The 12,720-nt window shown below is 38.4% G+C and overlaps 1 protein-coding gene across 1 annotated transcript in view; it reads left to right on the top strand.

The window, feature by feature from the left end:
- Positions 1–607: 607 nt before the first annotated feature.
- CERS3 (ceramide synthase 3) overlaps positions 608–12,720 on the top strand; it is a 734,999-nt gene continuing 722,886 nt past the window's right edge. Inside the window, exon 1 of the mRNA XM_044078405.1 lies at positions 608–911. The gene's annotated coding sequence lies outside the window, so the exon portion shown is untranslated. The remainder of the gene's footprint in view (positions 912–12,720) is intronic.

The raw sequence follows: 12,720 nt of genomic DNA, 5'->3' as shown, positions 1-12,720 counted from the left end.
AACCCGGATAAAATTGTACAGAAATGAAAATAAATCAGACTTTCCTTATAGCGATAATTATGCAAATGCCTCAATGCACACAAACGCAGGTATTATATAGTGAGCAATAAATAACAGTCATAGTAAATATATACAGCAAGATCTATGCCCTATTTCTTATTTTCCTCAATTCTGCTTTACTGCTTTACTCTCCATCCCTTATTTTGAACAGATTAATGGAAAAGCTGCAAATGTATAAAAGATCTTACTTTCCCAACCTTGTCACAGAACACTAAGAGAACAAAATCTAAGATCAACATTACTTATGGAGGGAATACAAAGCCAACGACATTTCCATGTACTAGCACTCAGCACTTTACTGACAAAGGGTTTATATTTAGTCTGTACAGGGTTCATAAAGCATGTTGATAAAAACATGTGCTAGTTACCTTTAAATTGGAGGCATTCACTGGTGTCTTTCTGGTTTGGTAATCTGTCATGACTCACTGAAATGAATGGGCTCAAAGTGAGACAGCAGACATGAAATAATCAGGCACTATCCAGGAATGTTCATTTGTTTTCACATTGTAGTATGAAGCAATTCTCAGTAGGTGGTGGCAAAACAAGGCAAAAAAATGACAATTAGCATTTAACAAGCAGTCAGGTACGATGTCATGGGAACTTTTTTAGCTTACTGCCCCAGGGCTATTCCCAGTAGTTTAAAGCACCTGTATGCTGAATCAGGTTGCATGAGTTCCCACTTAAGTGGGTGGGACCCCAAATAACGTTAAATCACAGAAATTTCTTTTAAGACTGGGTGTGTACAGAGAGTCATGAACAAGGAACTCGTGTGTCCTGGTTGTTGAAAGCTAGTTCTACGTCCTTTATTTTCTTGCCATGTCATGCTTGTTTAGGAGAGAAGCTATTTTAACGTAAGTACACCAGTTTTATTTTTTACATTTTGCTCTTACTTTAGAATAAATGGAAGTAATTAGTGCTAGCATGACAAACATAATTTTGCTGAACATTTGTGAGGCAAGATTATTACTGTGCCTTGAAACACAGATGTCAACAGATATTTGAATTTAACTGCTTCTGTCTCTTATAAATCAAGGTGTCATATTAATTGCTCCTGTAGACAAAACGCATGTTATTCTGTAGCAGGTGCCTTGAAGACAGGTTTCTCAGGAATGGTGGTCTTTGTGTGAACTTGTTTATTACTGCTACTATGCCTTCATTCTGTGCTGAACTTCTATTTACACCTACAGCATATCTACATTATTATCCTAATTTAACTCCAAAGGAAAACAAAAATTATGAGAGCACATTTTTGTGCAGACTGGCAATATATTGTTCTGTTTTCAAATAGCTTGTTGCAGCTGTGGAACCTAAAGGTCAAAAGCAGCAATACTAAAAATGTAACAATAGTGCTTTTTTTACATTAGTAAGTTAGATAGCTATTTATTAACACTGAAACAGAAATGTTTTATCTGTCCCATATTTTATCTGCTACTTTTTCATTTGTTAACTTGTTTACTTTAGTTTCTTTTCTTTTTTTTTTTTGCTTTTACAGTATTTCCTGTCTAATAACTTGTTGTACCTGTTGGTTTGCTACTGTGCATACCTTTGTTATAGGGGAAGGTTAGTTGCTAAAGATACTGGTTAGGAAACCGTTCCGTTTCAAGACTGTTGTCAGAACAAGTTATTATTTGCTGACTGGCATACACGTCAGCTTATTCAAGCTTGTGCCAATACTGCAATGAACCTTATGACATTTTCCTTAAGTCCAGGCTTTAATTGTTGAATATTTACTGTATGTGAGACCTAGAAGAAGAGTTTGTAGTACAGAAGCTGCCCCAATGTATGGTAGCTTATCTGCTCAGTTAATTTTAAACTAATAAGCAAGAGACCCACTGCAATTCAGTTCTCAGTGATGTAATGGGGAAATGGAGGCTACAGGGAAAAACAAAAAATACATTTTAATAACCTCTCTAAAAATAAAATGCTAGCAGATGTGCATTTCCAAGGTATGCATTAACTCAGTTATCATTTGCAATAAAATAGTTCTGCTGAAGGAGTTGATATGATTTTATAATTGTCAGTTCATATTTGCAGATACTATGCATTACCATGCAACCACTACAGTGTTATCATGCAAACATTACAGTGTTAGGACAATGTAATATCATTGCTGTCATGTTTGTCTGTAGTCTTTCAGTGGTTTATATTAGGAAGGGCAATACAATGCTTAAGATTTCTGTCATGAACTGCCAACATTGCGGATTCAGTCCTAAGATCTGGTCATTCATTGTGTGGAGTTTGCATGTTCAACCCATGTCAACTTGTTTTTCTTTGTTCTATGACTTTTTCCATGTCCCAGAAACATGATAGTTATATAGATAGTTTAAACTGTCCTGATATCTAAAGCATTCACACTTGCCTTTGTGGTCCATGTTGGGGTGGAACAATGGTCAGATAATTAAAAGCAGTACTGTTTTGTATAGCACAATGCTTGAAAATCAATAACCAGAACTTCATTGCTGCTTTCCTTTGGGCATAACTACTCATACAATGGACTATTTTAGTTCTTCAGCATGAGAGACAACCACAGGTTCTCTAATTCTGTGTGACAACAAAACACTAGCAGTGTGCAGTGGAATCTTGAACCTGGATTCAGGAGGGGCAAACTCCCACTATCCATCATGTAAGGTGCTTTCCACTTGTGATTTTATCATTTCCAAGAATGCCATACCTCAGTGAATGGGGAATTTCACCTGCAATGACCTCAACTGGTAGAGTTCTACTACCAAATTCTTCGAGTACCTTTAGCTGCTAACAGCCCAAATTATATCTCATTAGTGTTGCAGGAAAAAAAGAATGCTGAGGAAAGGGGTTACTGCTTCTGACTTTAAAATTTGTGCTACAGTGTTCACTGTGTGTGTGTGTGTGTGTGTGTGTGTGTGTGTGTGTGTGTGTGTGTGTGTGTGTGTGTGAGTAACATGAGCTGGCCACATGATCAATACTGAGAAATAATTCTGAACCATAGGCAGAAACATTTCAGGGATGTCTGTATGCATAGGTCTCAACTAGTCAAGAACAAATCTCAACAGAACCAGGGACAAATCCAGAAATAATCTGGAACAATCAGGGACACTTTTAAAATATTAGTACTATTAACCTGAGGCCTTTTCAGAATAAGGCAAACGTGAATTAATATACATTTTCTGATGTAAACTCTAATTATCGTCATTATTTATTAAGTGTAATTCATCATCTTTTCTCCAAACATCAGCAGTTTAGGGCTGGATTAAAAGAGACAGAGATCAAATTTGTGTTAAAATCAGGGATATTTGAGAGGTAAGCTGTAAGGCACAGACTGCTGACAATAGTTTAAAGCCATGAGTATGGGCATGGTCTTGGAGCCGATACAAAATCAGCACCAATTTGGCATTCACAAAGTAAGAGCAAGGCAGGGGGATTGGAAGTGCAATTCATATTTAAAATTTGCACAGGTACTCACCTCAGATTATTCTAATTTTATGGATGGCCAAGAAAGGCTAGAAAAATAGAAATATTCTAATATTAAAAATAAATGTGATGATATGCAGAGATGAAATGGAAATTATGTATGTATGTATCTTTCCCCTTCTTGTTCATAGGTTTATATCAGGCTATTTTCCCAAGAGCATTTATAAGCCTAGCCAGAGTGTGTTTGGCTTTCGCCACCCATTTTAAATGAATTTTGCTATGCCCTTTTTTGAGGTTAGTATACTGTGCCTCTGTCTAACAGTGACACAGACGTTATACCCGGGGTAAACCTACAATCTCTCATCCACTCATCTAGATTCCTCTTGAAGAGAGTCAATGAGGGACTCTGCCTAACCTGGACTGGGATTTTATTCCAGAGTGAAGGAAGCCTCTGGGTTATGAATCTGTCCCTCCAGCATGTCCTATTTATTTCAGTGCTGAGGTTCAAGTTTCTCGAGCACGTAGCTCGATGGGATTTGGATTTTCTAAGGTGCAGCATGTCCATTAATTCCGGGTTGGACATAGCTTTATACGTCAGACACAGATTGCCTCTGAGCAGGCGGTATGCCACTGAGTAGAGCTGGAGTTTCTTTAACCAGGCAGCATATGGCATCTGTTTGAGCCCTTTGATCCACTTGGTGAGGTACTTTTGGGGTCTTTCCAGTTGCTGCAGGTGTCTGGTAAGGTACATCCCAAAAGGGGCATTGTACTCAGTTATGGGCCTGATGAGGGATGAGTAAAGAGGCACGATGGCCTCCCCTGATCTAGATGTGAATCCCTTCATGATTAGGTGGGCTATATAAAATGTTTTTCTAACCACTTTGGCCACGTGGTTTTCAAATGAGAGATTGCTATCAACTTGGGTCCCCAGGTCCCTAATTACTTCTTCCATACTTAATGGATTACAACCTATGTGGTAATTTGTGGGCACTTTGTTTTTGCCAAAGGGGATGACTATACACTTTTTGGCGTTTAGCTTGAGGCCATGGCTCTGGAACCAGTTGTCTGTTTCTATTTTGTAGGATGCTTGTGTCGGCTGGAGAGTGGATTATGGCACCTAGTTTGTAGTAATCTGCGAACTTCGTCAGCCACAGTTCTTCCATGTTGGCCTGTACCTCCGAGAAATATATACCGAACAAGAGAGGTCCCAGGACTGAGCCTTGTGGGATGCCACTTGTAACTGGTTTGGAGTCTGACATGGCTCCAGCAATTCTAACCATGTGGGTTCTGCCCTTGAGCCAGTTTGTAACCCATCTAGTGACATAGGGGTTTATATTTAAGCTGGTGAGCTTATCTATAATGCCCGAGTGGGGTATTGTATCAAAGGCTTTTGCAAGGTCCAGGTAGGCTGTGTGGACCACCTTCCCCTCGTCAATGGCCTTGGTGACTGTTTCAAAGAAATCGACCAGGTTTAAGAGGCAGGATCTGCCCTTAACAAAGCCGAACTGGGTAGGATCCAGTGTCTGTAGGTCCCCAATATCTTTATTTATGAGGTCCATGATGATCCTTTTCATAGCTTTGCAGGCCAAGCTAGTCAGGCTTATGGGGTGATAGTTTCCAGGATCCATTGAGGCACCACCTTTGTGGAGAGGGACCACTGTTGCTGCATGCCACTCTTTGGGTACATATCCTGTAGTAAGGCTGAGATTGAACAGTAGTTTTATGTTTGGTTTTAGCTCTTCTTGGAGTTCATGTATGACGCAGCCTGGGACACCGTCCGGTCCCATTGATGCTGGGTCTTTTGCTTTGGAGAGGGCGGCTCTTACCTGAGCATCTGAGATGTTAGGGGGGGGCAGCACTCTGCTGGGATAGATATTTGCCCTTTTGGTGGGGAGGGGGGGAGAAGTTTGCGCTGAACCTGTCAGCTAGGATGTTGGCAATGTCTGTGGGTTCGGTGTATTTTTTGTCATTTTGGACTAATTCTGAGCATATCTGGAAATTCCCACCCAGGTTCCTAACATAACTAAAGAGAGCTTTGTGATTATCCTTAGTGTCCTGTGCAATGTTTCTCTCAAAGCTGGCCTTAGACGATTTTATGAGTGCCTGTAGTTTTTTGCTAATACCGATCACAGATGCCTTCCCTTTTTGGGATTTTGCTCTATCATGTAGTAGCTTCCTCCTTCTATTGTATAGTTTGTTTATGGTTGGGGTCCACAAGACAGGACACCTGCCTTTGGAGGATTGGGTCTTGGTTTTATTTGGGATTGCATGATCCATGCATTCCTGAAGGTGTTCATAGAATGCGTTTATAAAGGATTCTGCGGTCTGGGCCGTATTTTCCACAGGCCTGGGGGCTTTGAAGGATTCCACCTCGATTTTGAGGAGTGTGAAATTTGCTTTAGAGAAGTCATTAACTTTTTGATGAAAGTATGTGAAGAGATTTAGCCCTATCCTTAATAGGAGCTGTAATCTCACAAACTAGTTTTGGTCAATGCAGAGGATTAAGGCTATGAGATGTTAGTGTTTTCACCTTACAGCAAGAGGTTCTCTGGTTTGATTCTTGGCTGGAGTCCCTTCTGTGTGGAGTCTGCATGTCCTCCATGGGTTTGCATGGGTTTCCTCCAGGTGCTCCTGTTTTCTCCCACTTTCCAAATACATGCAGTAGGTGGATTGGACATCTCTAAATTGATCATATGTGTGAGTGTGTGTGCTAGCATGTGGTGTAAATGAACTACCGCAGCAGGGCTAGCCACCTGGTGGTGTAAACCTTGGCTCTAGATGATTGTCACTGTTGCAGTTGACACCCCAACCCCATGTGCAAGAATGGGAAAACATGGTGATGGATGGATGTAAATAAGTTGCTTCCTGTAGTCTACTGTTTGTTTTTTTTTCAGTTTCTTTTTGCTTATTGTCAAACACTGAACAAGTCACTTAACTACACAGTATTCCAGAACTGTGGCTAGTATAGGTCAATGGTGTCAGATGCCTCAGGTGCAAGGTGTTAGGGGTGAGATTAGCAGATCCCAAAGGTTCAGAAGGGCAGTAGTGATATTCATTTGTGTACCAGCATTTCTTGTGTGCTAGAATTCAGATACTAGTTATAGTGTGAGGACTGAAACTCATGTTTCAATGCTTTGTGTACGGTATAAAAGTTGTAGCAAGTGTTTTATAGTGGTTAGCACTGCTGCCTTGCAGCACCCTCTTCTTCGGTTTGATTTCTGGATGGAATATTTTCTTTGTGGAGTCTACATGGGTTTTCACTTGTTGCTGTGTTTCCTATCTTCAAGTTGTGCACATGTGAATAGGTGATCCACCAGACTAACTGTAGGTGTGTGTGTGTGACTGTGTGTGTGAGAATGTGTGTGTGTGTGTGTGTGTGTGTGTGTGTGTGTGTGTGTGTGTGTGTGTGTGTGTGTGTGTGTGTCTCTGTGGACATTATCTGATGGGTTGGCTCCACATCCAGGATACAATTTCTGACCCTGCCACCACTGAGTACAGGATAGGCTTGAATTCATTTAATATTACATGACTTAGTCACATTATTTGACCCAACTATGTCATGGAACTGAATCATATAGCCTCTTGTTGTGTAAATTCATTTAGTACAATGTGGAAAAGATTTCTTAACCTGGCCCTCTGTGTGTTATAGGAAGAATTAAGAGCCAGTAAAGTTTAGTTGTGCAGTAACTTTATTAGTCATTTTATCTGTGTAAAATAAGTGTTAATGATAGATCAAAAGTACGTCCATCATATATTTGCACAGAGACATTACGAATGGTGTCAACCTGGTTTGTTCTTCAGTAGGAGAAGAGGGGTGGTGGCTGTTGTCCTGGCAAGGGCAATGACCATTACATTTTATGTGGGCAATGGCAATGACCATTACATTTTTTTTTTTTTGAGAATGATTAGCAGTTTGTTAGCTAGAGACCATTTGTGGCAGCCTGTGAAGTGGTACTGTAATTATATCTGCAGGACAGAATGTGTTTTTCTAGATTCAGTGAAAAGGATACCATCAGCTTAAATCACAATATTGAGGTGTGGTAGTTCAAGGGAGAGATCATTAGAGTGAGAAAAGAAGGAAGCATGACACACAGCCTTCGGGAACACGTGTTAAGGTTTAAATTCTCAGTGAAGGAGTTTTTTTTTTAAAAATGAAAAGTTCCATCAAGAGTCTCAGTTAGGGTGGGACAAAGGGGGCAGGTGTCCCGGGCACAAGATGTTTGGGAGTACAACCAGCAGATGCCGATTGCTCCAAAGTACAGTACTAACATTCAGAAATGAATGGTGCTACTACATTTGCAATTTAGCAATTGTTGTATAGTATAAGCTGTAGCAAGTGGTTTGCTATAGTTTTAAAGTTTAAAGATAATTTTTTGGGGGGGGTATGAGAGGGCCCCTTTTCCCCCTCAACTTAAAGTTGTGTGTGTATGTGGGGGGGGACTAGATCAGGGAATGGCTCAACGCACCGGAAGAGGTTACTGTGGTTCCAAAGCCACCTAAATGACAGACTCTCTGCCAATCCTACTGCTCTGGTTCTATCCTTTAGGTAGCTTTGATATGATTGTATCATATTGTCCTGTTAAGTTTAGCTTGCAAAATTTACTGAGTAAAAGTTCATGAATAACAATTTCAAAATCTCTAGTCATCAGTCATGCCTGCAAACAGACCAGCTATTCATACCAGTACCCACATTCATTCTGTGTACTCATGCAAGCTTAGCGAAAGATATCCATTCATACCCAAACTGGTCCATTTGTAAAAATACGCAAGTATAACCAGCAAGATCAATGTACTCTCACTATACATAATAACACTGTATCGAGTTGCTTCTTACAAAGCATCTTCATGACAGTTTTCTGGCTTTAGTACTCTGTAAAAATTTGGATCCATTATTTTGTTGGTGTTTCACTTTCTGTGATATGTTTGAGTTGTACCTGTTTAATCAGTTATTCATTTAATAATATATTTCTGGAGCTGACTATTAAGTTGTAGCAATGGAAAAGTTAGCCTCAGTATGTCAGGATGAAGGAGTAGATTTATGCTATTGTACAATGACATTATTTAAGGAAGAAATTGCTTTCTTTTCTTAAATAATGTCCTTGTATAAGAGCACTGTAGTGTTTCTCCCCATTCTCCCTTGTTTACTGATCCACTGAACATGCATATGTTTCTTACATTCCCACACTTATACAGTACAGGAGAAGCAACGGAGAAGAAAGAATATCCATTGCTGTTTTTTCTATTTTTTTTTTTTACTACCGAGATTTTGTGAGGGACAGTACAGAAATACAAGGAAAATCAGGCACATTTCTGATTCATTCGTTTTGCAAAAAGTACCCAATTTTTGTCATATTTTGCTCTGTCCCTCAGCATATGCCAGTAGAAAGTCTGGCCGCTCAGTAGTACTTCAGCGGCTAGATTTTTTTTTTATTGGTATATGCTTGATTTACAGTGAACACTCTGGTTGAGTTGTCCAATCAGCATGCTCATTTTTGAATAATAATTAGCAGTCATTGTATAATTCTAATTATATCAATCATAATAATAAACCACTGAAGACATATACACCATGCATGTTAATGCATTATATACATATGAATCAGTTAATTTCTGGCAAGTAGTTGTTAATGTAATATCAAGAATAACTTCACCCAAGAAGATAAATACATCCAAAATAACTATGTGGTGTATGGAACACTGTGATTACTCTCTAGTGTCAGGGAAAAACATAACATAATTACTTCCCTATTGGGGGACCCAGTTGTAACAGTGCTTAGGTGTGTTTAACAAAAGTTCATAACAGTGCTTAGGAGCATTTCTGAATCAGGTGACCATAGGTCTCAAGGTGAATTTCTTTGCCTTCATGTCTTAAACACATAATAAACTGGTTCTAATTGGAGACCTGATCACAATTCTCTATGTAGTGCATGGAGCTCCACAATTAAATGTGAAATCAGTGAAAAGATAGCCTCCCCTCAATGTTGTTAAGGAATAGTCTTATTTTCACAGTAAAGTTTGACTGAAAATGATTGGGTAGATTATAGCTGATGTATAATGTTTGCAAATGGGAGTGTGTCAGTATGGTTTGTGATATAAAATGCTTGCAACTAGGATTGTGTTGGTGTGGTTCCTTTTCATTTATATAAATGTATGATTGCTTATATCATAAATGGTGGTTTAATAAAGATGTTTCTTGTTTAAAAAAGGGAATTGAATAATTTATGTAATGTTGCTTAGGTTATATGATACATAGCAATATGTGTAAACTATAATGTTCATTTAATACAGTTTGATTACTTTTGCTTAAACGTAAATGTGCTTATGTCACAAGTGTCTATTCAATAAAGGTGTCAAAAAACAGTGGTCACAAGAGAAGGGTAGTGGCAAGCTGAGAGCAGGTAAAGTTCCATGTACCATAAAGTATTATGATCAGGTCTTTCCAATCATAACCAAGGAATGTATGTATTTTTGACATGGATGTCAAGATTCATGTGTCAATCTTCTTTCTTGACATCATGTCTCGAACACATAGCATGTTGGTTATGATTGGAAATCTATTCATAATCCTCTATGTTAATAAAAAAGAGTGCAAACCAGATGAACGCCAACCAAATAACAAAAATCAGGAATCAGTGGTCAAGGCAAAAAAATAATAAGAGCTGTTTAGCGTAACACAGTTTATTCAACGCTTACGTTAAGATACTTCATCAGAAAACATAACCCACTTGTAAAAACAATGGTTAAGTAACCAAACCAATTAAATAATTAATTAGTATAAAGTCATCACATCAAGTCACATCAAGTCATTTATACTAATTAATTATTTAATTGGTTTGGTTACTTAACCGTTGTTTTTACAAGTGGATTATGTTTTCTGATGAAGTCTCTTGAAAGCGTTGAATAAACTGTGTTACGCTAAACAGCTCTTATTATCCTCTATGTTAACACTTCTACATAAGCTTTATTAAGAAGTACTCAATATGTATTTCATTGAACGACCAACAGTAATATAAGCCAAAAAAGGAGAGTCGAATGATGACCAAGGTCACCAACAAACATACACTCATTAAAGAGCTATGGTTATGGCACTCTTCCATTTGCAGTTATTACAGTGATAGGAATGAAGTTAATTTTGAGTGGAGGAGGGGAATGCTTGAGTTACATTAGTCAGCACTCTGGTATAAAGTAATACGTATAAGCAAATTGCTGACTATTAACTTATGATTGCAGACATTTCTTTTCAATATTCCCATTACAAATGCCAAAAAAGTCAGATAATTCTAATCTTATACCATTAAGTTTTTGCAGTGAGTACAGGAATCTATACATTTTTTTGTACTGCTTAGTGCTTTTGTTTTGTTGTTCTACTTTGAAGATTTAAATTACAAAAATTACCAGGCTGAAGACTGCCCATAAACTGACTTTTTACTATTTCAGTCACACATTTCACTTTTAGATCAAATTTTCACTTTCATGACTAGTGTCCAAATATAAATTATGCAGGCATGAATACTGAGTGTGATAATCAGTACAAAATATGGGAACACAAACGGCAGATATTCTCCAAAGTAAACTGTTGAAAAGTACAAATCCAGGTGCATAGATCAGAAACACACGATATATCCAAAAGTTCGTATAAACCTATTTATTGCACAAAAAGTAAGCGCTTTGACCCGTAGGCTTCTTCAGACTTAAAATAACAGCAACCGCATCACATGTACCTACATCTAGATGAGGTAGCTTGGGGACAAAGACCGTCATCTGAGCATAACAAAGTCAGTCTTTTAACACCTGCTCGGTATTGTCTGACATATTCTGATGAAGGTGTAGAAATGCCAAACCGTTATGTTTGCGTTTCGTGTTGTTCCTGTAGATGTTGATTCTTTTCGCTACACTGCTGACTTTATAGGATGTAATAATGATTTGACTTTGGAATTAACATACACTCAGCTTTCCACCAAAGTACTACCTCAGAACTGTCCTGACTGGTGAGCTGAGCCTTGTATGCATAGTACACAGTTGTCAGACCATTTCATGATTGCATATTATATAGGTGGCTATTGTAGTAAAAACTACTGAACTAAAATGTGGGTGGCACTCAGTAAGTTGGTCATGAGTTTGGAAATAACATGCTCCATCCAAAAATGGTATGAAGAATGTTTTTCCTTTGGCAATAAGGTAAACCTGATGCAATACCAGTGACACAGTGAGTTAGTCTGCTACATATTGTGGGTATGTTTTCATAAGCAAATTACATATTAAGAGTTTCAACTCCTAAACAATTAAGCTAAATCTGGTGTCAGCATCATCTCATTGGTACTATTTGCCTTTTCACATGCTTGAATTAGGTCATTCACGCTAAAAAATAGAGGCTATGAGAATTTGTAAGATGCAGTGAACATTCCACAATGACAAAATATATGAAGAAACTACACTTCATGCAAATACCCAAGTCTCCAAATGAACTGTAACAAAACTGTTGGACTTTAAGATTCAGAGACAATCACACTGGTCCATTCACCATGTATTTCGAAGGTAGGTAAGCCTTCACTATGGTCTTCCTCTTAATCTTCATCTTCCTAGACCCGTTGTAAATTTGCTAATGTACCCTTTTGATAAGTTCACATTATTGTCCTTAGCTGACGAGGGCAGGTTTGTTTTGACTCTGCATGTAACGGCATGTCTTATAGGAGGCCAAACTGCTGCAATATTAAAATTATGGGTTCTGCAGGCCACATGGTCAGTTCCAGAATTATTGCACATGGTCTTGCTAGAACTGTCTTAAAATTGTTTCTCATTTTGCTGCTGCCATCATAGTCTTCATCTGTCACATCTTGAATTCAGTGTCCCATACAGACTGGGTTGACATCTACCTTGTTTTTCCTGGACTATTTGGATATCCGAATGATTGCCCAGTAATCCACAAATAACTATATGAACTCTACTTTTCTTTCCGGCAGAAATGGAATCCTATTATTTGTTATGTCAGACTTTTTTTTGTTTTGCAGATGCATCTCTTTAATGTGATATTGTGTTCAAGAAAGCTAGAGATAACGGCAAACTAGTGACTTCCTTATTTCTAGAATTGTCTAAAGCCTTGGACACAGTTTGTTACAACAAACTTCTACTTCAAATGTCTTCACTTGGTCTCTCTCAGCCCAACTTTCTGTGGTTCAGACGCTACCTATCCAATAGGTATCAGTCAGTAAAATGACACTCCATGCTCTCTCTTTACCTCTCTGTCACCCTCGGTATACCACAAGGCTCTCTCCT

Source organism: Protopterus annectens, chromosome 7.part0 (genome assembly GCF_019279795.1).
Source record: "Protopterus annectens isolate FY-2018-M chromosome 7.part0, PAN1.0, whole genome shotgun sequence".
NCBI lineage: Eukaryota > Metazoa > Chordata > Ceratodontiformes > Protopteridae > Protopterus > Protopterus annectens.
The sequence above is the reverse complement of the archived record's forward strand: the minus strand, read 5'-3'. Positions and strand labels throughout refer to the sequence as shown.